Source organism: Capricornis sumatraensis, chromosome 22 (genome assembly GCF_032405125.1).
Source record: "Capricornis sumatraensis isolate serow.1 chromosome 22, serow.2, whole genome shotgun sequence".
NCBI classification, from domain to species: domain Eukaryota; kingdom Metazoa; phylum Chordata; class Mammalia; order Artiodactyla; family Bovidae; genus Capricornis; species Capricornis sumatraensis.
Genome location: NC_091090.1, coordinates 40,946,691 through 40,961,268, shown reverse-complemented (window position 1 = coordinate 40,961,268; position 14,578 = coordinate 40,946,691).

Genomic DNA, 14,578 nt, shown 5'->3' with positions numbered 1-14,578 from the left:
AAGAGTCTTCTCCAACACCACAGTTCAAAAGCATCAATTCTTTGGTGTTCATCATACCCAAGGTCTTAAAAATATTAATATTCTTTCCAAAGCACCTACCATTCATCTTACACATCACTCGTGCAAGTAAATGGCATTTGATGCAATTTTGTCCACAGCACTCCTACAATTCCACCTCTGTCTTTTTCTTCTTCTTGCCTTTCACCTTTCCCATTTGTTCTTCTTCTGCTTTTTCTCTGTTGCTTCTTTCAAGGTTGCTTCTCCACTCGAGGGCATTCCTAAGAGCGCACAGGATTAACAGAAGCAGCTGACCACTAATACAGAATGGGTAACAGTGTGGCCTGTCGACTCAGTGCACTACATTATACTCACTGTTCACCTGTGACCGCAGAGTAGCTGTGCTGGAGAGTTCCCCAAGGCTGTCGCACCTCACGTGGAAGCCCAGCACCTCCCTACAGTTCTGCTTGAAGTTTTCTCCCAAGGTGAGGAAGCCTACTCAGCTGGGTGCACCAGCAGCCCTAAATTCTGATACATGAGGGAGCAGAGATGCTGCGTAGATGCCTGCGTCTCGTTCCTTGGGTGGGACGAGTCTGAGGCGGTTTACCCAGAGGGTCCCCAGGTCATCAACAACCCCTCTTTATTGGATTTTGCCCTTTCACTCTCATTGCTTCTTCATCCTAGATATCTTCACCCACATAACCACCCACACCCTAATACTTATCTCTGGCTAAGGAGCTCAAACTAAGACAACATCTGATATTAAAAAAATACAACAGCTCATAGATTTCAACTCCATAAGTCTTTAGATCAGTTCAGTTCAGTTCAGTTCAGTCGCTCAGTCATGTCCTACTCTTTGCGACCCCATGAATCGCAGCACGCCAGGCCTCCCTGTCCATCACCATGTCCCGGAGTTCACTCAGACTCATGTCCATCGAGTCAGTGATGCCATCCAGCCATCTCATCCTCTGTCGTCCCCTTCTCCTCCTGCCCCCAATCCCTCCCAGCATCAGAGTCTTTTCCAATGAGTCACCTCTTCGCATGAGGTGGCCAAAGTACTGGAGTTTCAGCTTTAGCATCATTCCTTCCAAAGAAATCCCAGGGCTGATCTCCTTCAGAATGGACTGGCTAGGTCTCCTTGCAGTCCAAGGGACTCTCAAGAGTCTTCTCCAACACCACAGTTCAAAAGCATCAATTCTTCAGCGCTCAGCCTTCTTCACAGTCCAACTCTCACATCCATATATGTATGAATTGTTCCATTTGCAATAACAGAAACCCAACTCACACTACATTAAGCAAAGAGGATCCAACTCATATAATTGAAAGTACACCTAGGCTTAGGGACTCTAACTGTATCATTAGTACTTGAATTCTCTTCTTTTTTTTTTTTTTCACTTGCATTGTCCTTTGCATTGACTTAATTCTCAGGCAGTCTCTCTCTAAATGGTGGTCTCTAGATGATTTAGACTTATACCTTCCCAACTTAGAATACAGTAGAAAAAATTCCTCTTTTCCAATAGATATAGAAAAAAAAAATCCTGAGTGGAGTTTCACTGGCTTGGTTTAAGCCATATGCCCACCAATGACATTCAGTTCTACCTCATCTCACCTTAAGAAGAGAAACAAAAGGCAAAAGGAGAAAAGGAAAGATATATCCATCTGAATACAGAGTTCCAAAGAATAGCAAGGAATGATAAGAAAGGCTTCCTAAGTGAACAATGCAAAGAAATAGAGGAAAATGATAGAATGGGAAAGACTAGAGATCTCTTCTAGAAAATTAGTGATACCAGGGGAACACTTCATGAAAAGATGGGCACAATAAAGGACAGAAATGGTATGGACCTAATGGAAGCAGAAGATATTAAGAAGAGGTGGCAAGAATACACAAAAGAACTACACAAAAAAGATTTTAATGTTCCAGATAACCACGATGGTGTGATCATTCACCTAGAGCCAGACAGAATGTGAAGTCAAGTGGGTCTTAGGAAGCATCACTAAGAACAAAGCCAGTAGAAGTGATGGAATTCCAGCTGAGCTATTTCAAATCCTTAAAGATGATGCTGTGAAAGTGCCACATCCAATATGCCAGCAAATTTGGAAAACTCACCAGTGGCCAAAAGACAGGAAAAGGTGAGTTCATTTCAATCCCAAAGAGAGGCAATGCCAAAGAATGTTCAAACTACTGCACAATTGCATTCATCTCACATGCTAGCAAAGTAATGCTCAACATTCTCCAGGCTAGGCTTCAACAGTACATGAATGAAGAACTTCCAGACATTCAAGCTGGATTTAGAAAAAGCAGAGGAACCAGAGATCAAATTACCAACACCCACTGGATCATAGAAAAAGCAAAAGAATTCCAGAAAAACATCTACTTCTGCTTCCTTGACTACGCTAAAGCCTTTGACTGCATGGATCACAACAAACTGTGGAAAATTCTTAAAGAGATGGGAATACCAGACCACCTTACCTGCCTCCTAAGAACCCTGTATGCAGATCAAGAAGCAACAGTTAGAACCAGACATGGAACAATGGACTGGTTCCAAATTGGGAAAGCAGAACATCAAGGCTGTATATTGTCATCCTACTTATTTAACTTATATGTAGAGTATCTCATGTGAAATGCTGGGCTGGATGAAGCTCAAGCTGGAATCAAGATTGCCGGGAGAAATATCAATAACCTCAGATATGCAGATGACACCACCCTAATGGCAGGAGCTAAATAGCCTCTTGATGAAGGTGAAAGAAGAGAGTGAAAAAGCTGGCTTGAAACTCAACATTCAAAAAACTAAGATCCATGGCATCCAGTCCCATCATTTCACATCAAATAGATGGGGAAACAATGGAAACAATGACAGACTTTATTTTTGAGGGCTCCAAAATCACTGCAGATGGTGACTGCAGCCACAAAATTAAAACACGCTTACTCCTTGGAAGAAAAGCTATGACAAACTAGACAGTGTATTAAAAAGCAGAGACACCACTCTGCTGACAAATGTCCTTCTTGTCTAAGCTATGGTTTTCAAGTAGTCATGTATGGATGTGAGAGTTGGACCATAAATAATGTTGAGCACTGAAGAATTGATGCTTTTGAACTGTGGTGCTGGAGAAGACTTTTGAGAGTCCCTTGGACTGCAAGGAGATCAAACTAGTCAATCCTAAAGGAAATCAACCCTGAATATTCACTGGAAGGACTAATGCTGGAGCTGAAACTCCAATACTTTGGCCACATGATGTGAAGGACTGACTCATTGGAAAAGACCCTGATGATGGGAAAGACTGAAGGCAGGAGAAGGGGACAAAAGAGGACAAGATGGTTGGATGTCATCACTAGCTCAATGGACATAAATTTGAGCAAGATCCAGGAGACGGTGAAGGATACGGAAGCCTGGTATGCTACAGTCCATGGGGTTGCTAAGAGTCAGACATGACTGAGCGACTGAACTGAACTGATCTTATCTATCTTATTATTTTTGGTGTCACACAAGCTCAGGACAAGTGAGTCCTGTTCCTATCCCTAGAGGGATAAATCTTTCGATTTTACTCATGGATAGCTCACCAGTTTTGGGTAGAATGAAAGTAAGGTCAACTCTAGGCAAAATCAACAGAAGGGAAAGTGGGCCTCTGAGCTCTAAAGCAGGAAAATCTAAGGCTTAGGAAAGACTTAATGGCCAGGACCAGGCCACATTTGAATTTTATTTAATTTTTCACATCATGGGATATATTCTTCTTTTGATTTTTTTTCAGCCATTCAAAAGAATAAAAAAGTCTAAAAATGGCTCTAGATTGCAGGTTGTACAAAAACACACAATGGCCAGATTTGCTCCAGAAGCTAGATTGCCCATCTCTGGTCTGGTCCCATCACTTCATGGGAAATAGATGGGGAAACAGTGGAAACAGTGGAAACAGTGTCAGACTTTATTTTTGTGGGCTCCAGAATCAGTGCAGATGGTGATTGCAGCCATGAAATTAAAAGACACTTACTCCTTGGAAGAAAAGTTATGACCAACCTAGATAGTATATTCAAAAGCAGAGACATTACTTTGCCAACAAAGGTCTGTCTAGTCAAGGCTATGGTTTTTCCAGTGGTCATGTCTGGATGTGAGTTGGACTGCGAAGAAAGCTGAGTGCTGAAGAATTGATGCTTTTGAACTGTGGTGTTGGAGAAGACTCTTGAGAGTCCCTTGGACTGTAAGGAGATCCAGCCAGTCCATTCTGAAGGAGATCAGCCCTGGGATTTCTTTGGAAGGAATGATGCTAAAGCTGAAATTCCAGTACTTTGGCCACCTCATGCGAAGAGGTGACTCATTGGAACAGACTTTGATGCTGGGAGGGATTGGGGGCAGGAGGAGAAGGGGACAACAGAGGATGAGATGGCTGGATGGCATCACTGACTCGATGGATGTGAGTCTGAGTGAACTCCAGGATATGGTGATGGACAGGGAGGCCTGGCGTGCTGTGATTCATGGGGTTGCAAAGAATCAGACACGACTGAGTGATTGAACTGACTGATTGACTGACTGACCTAGATCATTGCCACAGTCCTGGCCCCTCCAATACATTCCCCATCCTGTCACCAGAGGAATCCTTCTAAGACCAAGTCTTACCATGTCACACATCTGTCTCAGTGACCTTTCATTGCCTTCAGAATAAACTCCACATATCTTGTTAATGGTAAGTTTCTTCACAATTTCTTGCTGAAACACTTTCATTTCCTCCAACAAGTCATGCATCCGATATTCCCTGCTCCCACTCCACAATAATGAAATAATCCCTACTCATTCTTCTACCTTCTTTTTTCCTCCAGGAAACCTTCCTTAAATTCTTCTCCCAGCCTGGGTTAGGTGTCCTTAGTGTTTTGATAGCCCTGTGTATTGCCTTACCTCACAGCACCGATTAAATAAGATATCATTAATATCATAATATGTAATTACAATGACCATGCTATTATCATTTCCTGTTTGCCAGCCTGTATCTTCAAGCTGGATGAAGACAGCTTTAAGTCTATCCATTTCTCACTTACATCGCAGTTCCTGAATTGGGGTCTGGCACAAAGTTGATGCTCAACAAGCATTTATCTGATAAATAAGTAATATGAGGAGGGCTATCTTAGGAGGCTTTGCAGAGGAGATGTCCCCTGGGCAAAGTCTTAATAGATGAGTAAGAGTTTATCAATTTGACAAGGTGACTTCCCTGGTGGTCCAGTTGCTAAGATTCTGCGCCCCTAGTGCAGGGGGCTGGGGCTCGATCCCTGGTCAGGAAACAGGATCCCATGTGCTGCAATTAAAGATCCCTCATGTTGTAACAAAGATCAAAGATTCCGCATACCAGAGCTAAGACCTGGCACAACCAAATAAATAAATATTTTAAAAAATTTGACAAGGAGCGGTAGGCATTTTTTAAGCAGTGTGACAGCTATATTAGACATGGAAGTGGGAGAGACCATTTGAGATACTCCAGACAGTGTGAGCACAGCTTGGAGTTCATGCTGCCTACTGGAAAATGATGGGAAGTGAAGCTAGAGAGATAACTGGAGAACTTGTAGATGAAGATAATGAATTTAGTCTTAAATCTTCAGGTAATGAAGAGCCTCAGAAGGACAGTTTGTTGGATTTACATTTTAGAAATTTCACTTAGATTTCATTGCACATGGAGACAGTCTAGATACAATGAAAGTGCCTAGGATAAAGCAGACACGATCATTCTGGCAGTAGAGGTAACTGGACTTTGATGCCAACTTCCTTAGGAAATAATATTGGAGTCTGCAGTGACAATGCATGTAAGAAATAAAGGCCATGTGATTTAAGGAAATGTCAGCGGAAAGTTAGTGAAAGTGTGTATTTAAAACAGGAAAAATGGCCAGATTGGAAATAAAGAATTAGAAGAAGTCACAGCCTGTCAATATACAATGTCTGATTTACTAACCCACATGCGGCTATTTAAATTTGAATTTAAGTTGATTAAAATTATATAAGGGGCTTTGCTAGCAGTTCAAGATGGTAAGGAATCTGCCTGCATTGCAGGAGACCTGGGTTTGATCCCTGAGTTGGGAAGATCCCCTGGAGAAGGAAATGACAACCCAGAATTCTTGCCTGGAAAATCCCATGGACAGAGGATAAAAACTCAAGTCATTTGTCAAACTAGCTATATTTCATGTGATCATTAGCCATGTGTGGTTAATGGCTATTGTATTGGACAGTACAGAATTATAGAACATTTCAATTATTGTAGAAAGTTCTATGGGACAAAACTACATAAACTGTTGTTGACACTGTAGCTTATGTCAAGATTGTCCCAAGAGTGCCTCAAAAAGTTAAATATAAAACTACCATATGACCCAGAAATTCCACTGCTGGTATACAAGCATACTTCATGTTATTATGCTTTGCTTTACTGTATTTTTACAGATATTGTAATTTTTTTTTTACAAATTGAAGTTGTGTGGCAATTCTGCATCAACCAAGTCTATCAGCACAATTTTTGCAGCAGCATTTGTTCCATTTCATGGCTCTGTGTCACATTTCGGTAATTCCTTCAATATTTCAAGCCTTCCACCAACAAAAATATTATGACTCACTTAAGGATCAGATGACAGTTAGCAGTTTTTATCAATGAAACATTTTTAAAGTATGTATATTGTTGCTTTAGTATAATGCTATTGCACATTTAATAAACTACAGGACAGTATAAACATATCCTATTTGCACTGGGAAAACAGAAAATGTGTGTGGCTCACTTCATTGTGATATTCACTTTATTGTGTGGTCTGGAATCAAAGCCTCAATATCTCCAAGGTATACCTATATATCCAAAAGAATTGAAAGCAGGTACTTGAACAGATATTTGCTTATTAATATTCATAGCAACATTATTCACAATAGCCAAAAGGTGGAAGCAACCTGAGTCTACCAACAGATGAATGGACAAACACAATGTGTATACATATAATAGAATATTATTCATCCTTAAAAAAGGACATTCTGACCCGGTACCACTCAGATGAACCCCAAAGATACTATGCTAATTAAAATAATCCACACACAAAAGGACAAATTATATGATTCCACTTATATGAGCTACCTAGAGTAGTCAAGTTCATAAAGACAAAAAGTAAAACAGTGATTACCAAGAACTGAGGGAAGAAGAGGATGGGGAGATAGTTTAGTAGATACAGATTTTTGTTGGGGATGAAAAAAAAAGTTTGCTGTATAGATAGTGGCAATGGTTATACAACATTTATTTAATACCACTGAATTTTACCCTCACAAATGGTTAAAATGACATCTACTATGTTATACAGATTTTATAATAATAATATAAAAGATTACCCAGAGAGAATGAAGAAGAGGAAGAGGAGAAAGAGATTTGTAAGGAAATAAAGAAGAAAATGAAGCCATCAAGGAGATCCAGAAGGTCAGAGGGCTAGAATGAGAAACCAGAGGCAGTGCTGTCAAGGAAACCAAGGTGGAGAAGAAAAAGTACTTTTCTGCCCACAGGTCCATTTGTGACATGCTGCCCGCCACGTTCCCTATTTAAAACCCACAAGAAAGAAGTACGTCCAGATTATCAAGTCTGAAAAGGTAGCCTGCATCCTCCTGCTTCCTCCCATCCCAGATCTCATTCTAGCCATTATCTAAGGGGACCACTTTTCTTCTTCACTTTTTCAAGTTCTCTCTGAGAAACTGAAAAGAAAACAACTCGTCACTTTACGCGCTGCTGCTAGGTCGCTTCAGTCGTGTCCGACTCTGTGCGACACCCCCACCATGCTCTGCCATCCCTGGCATTCTCCAGGTAAGAACACTGGAGTGGGTTGCCATTTCCTTCTCCAATGCAGGAAAGTGAAAAGGGAAAGTGAAGTTGCTCAGTCGTGTCTGACTCTTAGCGACCCCAGGAGCAGGTGAGAGCAAGGGGCTGCAGTAGAAGGTCTAGAGGGACCAGAGCAGTCTCACCCACCTCCCCTCAAAACCGACCCTCAGGGCTCCCTTTTAAGACAGAGAGGAAGACCAAGGAGGAACTGCTGGGAGTGGAATCAAAACTGACCAGGACAGTATGGAATCAACTTAAATCTCCACTGACAAATGAATGGACAAAGATGTGGGGTGTGTGTGTGTGTGTGTGTGTGTGTGTGTGTGTGTGTGTGTGTGTGTGTGATGGAATACTACTTAATCATGAAAAGGAATGAAACAATGCCATTTGCAGCAACATGGATGGACTTAGAGATTATCATTCTAAGTAAGTCAAGTAGAGAGAGAAATATCATATGATATTACTTATATGTTGAATCTAAAATCTAAAATGATTCAAATGAACTTATTTACAAAACAGAAATAGACTTATAGACATAGAAAACAAATTTCTGGTTAATAAAGGGGAAGAAAGATAAATTATGAGTTTGGGATTAACAGATACACCCTAGTGTATATATGATAGATAACCAGCAAGGGCCTACTGTACAGCACAGAGAACCACATTCAGAATCTTGTAATGGAAGAGAATATAAGAGAATAAAAGAAAAAATTTATACATATATATAAATGAATCTTTTTGCTGTATATCTGAAACTGATACATTATAAATCAACTATATTTCAATAAATTAAAAAAAAACTTTATATCAGAGGTTCCCAGGTGACACTCGTGGTAAAGAATTCAGTTGCCAATGCAGGAGACTCAAGAGATGCAGCTTTGATCCCTGGGTTGGGAAGATCCCCTGGAGAAGGAAATGGCAACCCACTCCAGAATTCTTGCCTGGGAAATCCCATGGACAAGGAGCCTGGTGGGCTACAGATGTGACTGAGCACAGAGAAAGGCATATCAAGGCATATCATTTTTTAATGGGCATGACCAAATTATATTTCCCGGTGATGCATATTTGGGTGACAAATTTTTTAAAAAACAAAGAAGTGAAGACTTAAAACTATCAGGCTAATGGTACTTTTATTGGGAGGGAAGGGGCTGTGATCAGGATTGTGGGGAATGAAAAGGACTTCAGGGGTGCCGATTAAGTTCTACGTTTTGACTTGAATGGTGCTTACAAGTGTTCACCTTGTAATAATTCACTAATCTGTGATTTGTTTTGTTTAGTTTTCTGTATTTTTTTTTGTTTCAATAAAAGCCTGGTAACTACTGTGTGATCTGTAAGATTCTTCTAAGAAATTCTGCTTTTTAAGGATAAAAATACCACACTGAGAGGGGTGACTTACTTATATCCTACACTAGTGGGTGGTCACTCTATTTATAGGATCTTTAAAGTAAGTACATTTTCAGTGAGCTAAGGTGAATAAGGAGACAACTAAAAGTTGTCAAAAAGTTTTAAAAGATTTAAATCTGCTTCAAAACAGCAAGGAAACACACACCTTTGAGATAATACCATTTTTTCCCCTATCCAGTATAGTGTATCTAAATAGTATTGTTAACTGAGCAGGAAGAGCTTTAGTAGAAGAGGCAATCTGCAATCAGGGTACAGGCTAAATAGTTACACTAACAATGGTAACATTAGTTGCTCAGAGATTCTATATACAAGAGAATTGTCTATGTCATCATTGCGTAGGAAGCCAATGCATAGAGCAGGTTGCTGGGGCATGCATGCCTGTGTGGCAGTGTTTCCCCAAGTGTATTCTGTGGACCACCTGCATCACAATTATCCTGTTTATGATGTGGATTCCTGGAGTCCAACCAGAATTCAGATTCAGTAGATGATACGAGACTAATGCTCTAATGCAGGAAGTTCATCTGAGATTTATTTAAAAACACAAAAGCTCTATCTAAACGGTACCTTCCTGGACTGGTCAAAGAACCAAAGACAAGAAACTCGACACCAGCACCTAAACTATCTATAATAACCATAATGGTCAATTTTCAAGGATAAGCACCTAGAAATTTTGTTACTAGTGTTTGCTATGGTAATGGCTTAAGGACATGCTCCTTTTTCCTCCTAACCAGGAAGATAAAAAACAGAATGTTATTTCTATGTGGGCAACCAACTGAATTGCAATAGAAAACCCTTAGATTCAAATCTTTAGATTCAAAACTCTATACTCTCAATCCAATGCAGGAACCAGATTTGGCTAAACTAAATTAGAGGCACAATTTAAACCTTTGATGTTCCAAAGACTATCTGGGTTTGTGAGCAGTTTCCTTAATCTTGGAAACTCATAATTTTTCCATCTGAAGATTTAACATTTAATTCCAAGACAACCATTTAATATTGAATAGTATTATTTCTTGGGAGTTATTTATATAGATCTTATTATTGGCCAAATTGTATTTGACACTGAAAAATGAAGACTTTTACCAATAGTGTGTATAATGTGTGTGTGTATGTATATATATATACATACTACATTGCTTCAGTCATGTCCCACTGTTTGCAACACTATGGACTGGGGATTCTTCAGGCAAGAATACTGGAGTGGGTTGCCATGCCTTCTCCAGGGGATCTTCCTGACCCAGGGATCAAACCCTTGTCTCCAGCATTGGCAGGTAGGTTCTTTACCACTAGTGCCACCTGCTGCTGCTGTTGCTAAGTCGCTTCAGTCTTGTCCTACTCTGTGTGACCCCATAGATGGCAGCCCATCAGGCTCCCCCGTCCCTAGGATTCTCCAGGCAAGAACACTGGAGTGGATTGCCATTTCCTTCTCCAATGCAGGAAAGTGAAAAGGGAAAGTGAAGTCGCTCAGTCGTATCCGACTCTTAGCGACCCCATGGACTGCAGCCTACCAGGCTCCTCCGTCCATGGGATTTTCCAGGCAAGAGTACTGGAGTGGGGTGCCATTGCCTTCTCCACCTGGGAAGTCTATAAATGTGTGTGTGTGTGTGTGTGTGTGTGTGTGTGCATGTGAATAAAGAACTTGTTAGAATAAATGGCAGGATAAGAAGGTGCAGTAAGAGATTGGAAGCACCCATCAGGGTATTAGACATTGGGGTGGCAAGGCTGGCTGTAGCAATGGGAAATAATGGGCAGACTATTTGACTCTGACCCTCAACTCTAGAGCATAAAGGACTTACCTGGAGGGACTCGTTAAATGAGTCTCAGGGATTCTGACTGGCTGGGGTAGAGCTTAGGAATCTGCACTTAATGGCACCCCACTCCAGTACTCTTGCCTGGAAAATCCCATGGACGGAGGAGCCTGGTGGGCTGCAATCCATGGGGTCGCTAAGAGTTGGACACGACTGAGTGACTTCACTTTCACTTTTCACTTTCATGCATTGGAGAAGGAAATGGCAACCCACTCCAGTGTTCTTGCCTGGAGAGTCCCAGGGACGGGGGAGCCTGGTGGGCTGCCATCTATGGGATCGCACAGAGTCAGACACAACTGAAGCAACTTAGCAGCAGCAGCAGCAGCAGCAGCAGGGTAAGTCTACACCAGGTGGTCAGCAAGTCATACTTTGAAGAATCTTCAACAGGAGCTATCACCCAGGCTGGCAATATCATCTGTGTACAGTAAAGAATAGTATCTTGGCAACAATTCAAAACAGGGTGAGTAGCACCTAAGAGGTCTGAGGCTTAGGTAGGCAGGCTAACCAACCCAGGATTGCCATAATAAATCACCATAAACTGGGGAACTGAAAACAACAGAAACCTACTCTATTGCAGGTCTAGAAGCCAGAAGTCCAAAATCAACGTGTTGGCTCTGCTCCCTCCAGAGGCTCTAGAGGAGATTCTGGTCCTTGCCTCCTCCAGCTTCAGGTGGCTGCAGGCATTCTTCAAATTCTGCTCCTCATTCCAACCTCTGATGCTGTCTTCACATGGCCATCTCGCCCTCTCTACACGTTTCTCTTCTGGGTGTCTAAGAATACTTGTCATTGGATTTAGGACCCATTCAGATAATCCAGAATGATCTTGTTTCAAGATTCTTAGCTTAATTATATCTGCAAAGACCCTTCTTCCAAATAAGGTCACAATCACAGGTTCTAGAGATCAGTATGAAGATGTGTTTTGGGAGCACTGACACCATTCAAACAGAATCAGGGACCAATTCTGGGACAGTTAGTTGCCTTGGGTCACTGTCAGAGCAAGGGAGAGCGTGGGGGTGATTGGCAGAAACAGTCTGGCTCCAGTGCTAGAGCAGTCTGACCTTTGAGGGAAGATCTTGGGGCTCGGATTTAGGGACCAGTCAGAAGCTGGCCACCGACAGATGAGCGGGTTGGAGTAGGAGCTGCAAAGTTGACCCTGTTACCTTGAACTTCTGAGTCAGGATTCTATAATCCCCCCTAACCAGGACTCGACTGTGCTCCTGCCCTGGAACAAAGCTAAGCTGCCATGGCAAGTGGACATCCGGGAAGATTAGAGGCTTGAGTCAGAACTGGACCAAAAAGAGCTACAGCACAATTGCACAAATAAGTAGATTCATAACTTGTTGTTTGTTGTTTAGTCACCAATTTATGTCCAAATCTTCTTATGTGACCCCATGGAGTGTAGCCAGGCTCATGGTCTGTGGGATTTCCCAGGCAAGCACACTGGAGTGGGTTGCCATTTCCTTCTCCAAGAGATCTTCCTGACCTAGGGATTGAAACCCACTGTCCTGCACAGGCAGTCAGATTCTTTACTGCTGAGCCACTGGAGAAGCCCAGAATCATAAATACCTATTAATTAAAGTGCTATTATTATTGCTCCTTTTCATCATAATCTTGTGATATCAGTATTAACAACATGGGATCTCATTTAGCATACAAAAACACAAGCTTTTAAAGATGAAAGTTAGATAGCCAGTAAGTAGAAGAGGTAGAATTTAAACCCAGATCACTCTGGCTCCAAATCCCCTTTTCTTTCTACTGAAACATTCTACCTCTCCACAAATTAACTTCCAGCGCTTCCTCTTCTCTCTTTGAACCTTTCCCACCCCACCCTGGGGTTCACTGAGCATAACATGTCAAAACATGTCTTTCTCCAGCAAATACCTTACATTAAAAAGTATAACTTGGCTAAGGTAGAACGGTAAATATTTCAAATCTTTCTAAACTAGAACCACAGGGGTAGGTCTAGGTGGTGAACACTTGCTACCTGTGACTATGTCCTATCCATCTTACCATGAGCAGTAAGAAGGAGTGTGAGGAGTTCAGGCAGAGATCCTGTGCACAGTCCCAAGTCCTAGGCTTGTCTCTCATCTTAAAATGTAGGTCTATAACAAGAGTGCCTGTTGTACCATCACTCCTTCCACAACCCCCACTATATCCACCCAATTCATGCTGCCAGTGATGTTCTGTTATTGCTGTTCAGTTGCGTCCGATTCTTGCAATCCCATGGACTGCAGCCTTGCCAGGCTCCTCTGCCCATGGAATTTTCCAGCCAAGAATACTGGAGTGGGTTGCCATGTCCTACTTCAAGGGTTCTTCTTGACTCAGGGATAGAACCTGTGTCTCCTACAATGGAGGATTCTTCACTGCTGAGCCATCGGTAAAGCCCAGTGACATTCTACAGCTGGTGATACCCAAGTAGTTACTAGTTTCTTCCACAGTGACCCACAGTGGAAAGTAACACTGATGATCAAGACAAAGGAAGTTGCTAATACCTTATGCCTCTAGCCCAATGAGGCACTGATGCCCTATGAATACCACTTAATCTGTCCTAAAGATAGTGTCAGTTTGATGACATGTATCATTTATGTTAATAAAGGTTTGGGTACTGGGCCTTGGATCCTCAATTAGCTTGAATGCTAAAACCAAAATTTTCCTCAGCCTGGTGAAAGTTTTAACCATACTTTGAGCTCACCTTATTTCAGGTAATGAGACTGATATATCTTGTCAGGCTTTTCATAGGACTGAGTATATGAATTTTGGAAATTAATAATAATAGTCTTGCAAAATGGCTGGAGGTATTGCAATGCTCATCACCCAGTGAACACCAGATCAGCAGTTATTTTGTACAATTTTCAGTGACTGGAACTATAAATGATGACCTGACCTATGTACACCTTTTCTCTTAACCTGCTCTGGGTCCTTTTCCTGCTTAGTCTTAAAGGCGCAATCTTCAGTTTTAAAATCCATGAATACTTGCAGCAGTACAAAAGTCAGTTTGACAATAATTTAATATTTTTCTGGTGGCAATGTCTAGTTTACTTTAAAACATTCTTTGAAAATATTTTGGAATAAGTTTAGGTCGTCCTGTCAGAGAACTTGCTAGGAAACCAAAATTGTAAAGTGCTGGTGCCAGGCGTGCAGCGTTTGTTTGGAGCAAGACGTCATCGTGGGAAGCATGTACTTCTTCGGATTACTGTTTGGCGGATTAGAAACCCGCCGATCAGTCCTAGGTTAGCCCAGATTAACTGCCCTGGATGCTTCTGGGCCAGAGGGTGAGGGGTTGGAGGTGTCTGCTGAACTCAGAATTCGTTATAAGATTTCACTTGGCCAAACATTCGGAGTTAATTTTTACTTAAATCCCATCAGGCTAATAATGAAACTATCAGAAATGATCTAGAATGGTTACTAAATGGTGCCCGCAACCACGTCAGTCGAACCTTCTGCCCCCACGATTCTGTCTGCCCACATGCTTCTGTCTGTCAGCCTCGGCCTCGGAATCAGCTCTTGCCGCATTGGTTGGATTTCAGGAAGGGGGAAACCCACGATTTAAAGGGCTGTTTCCA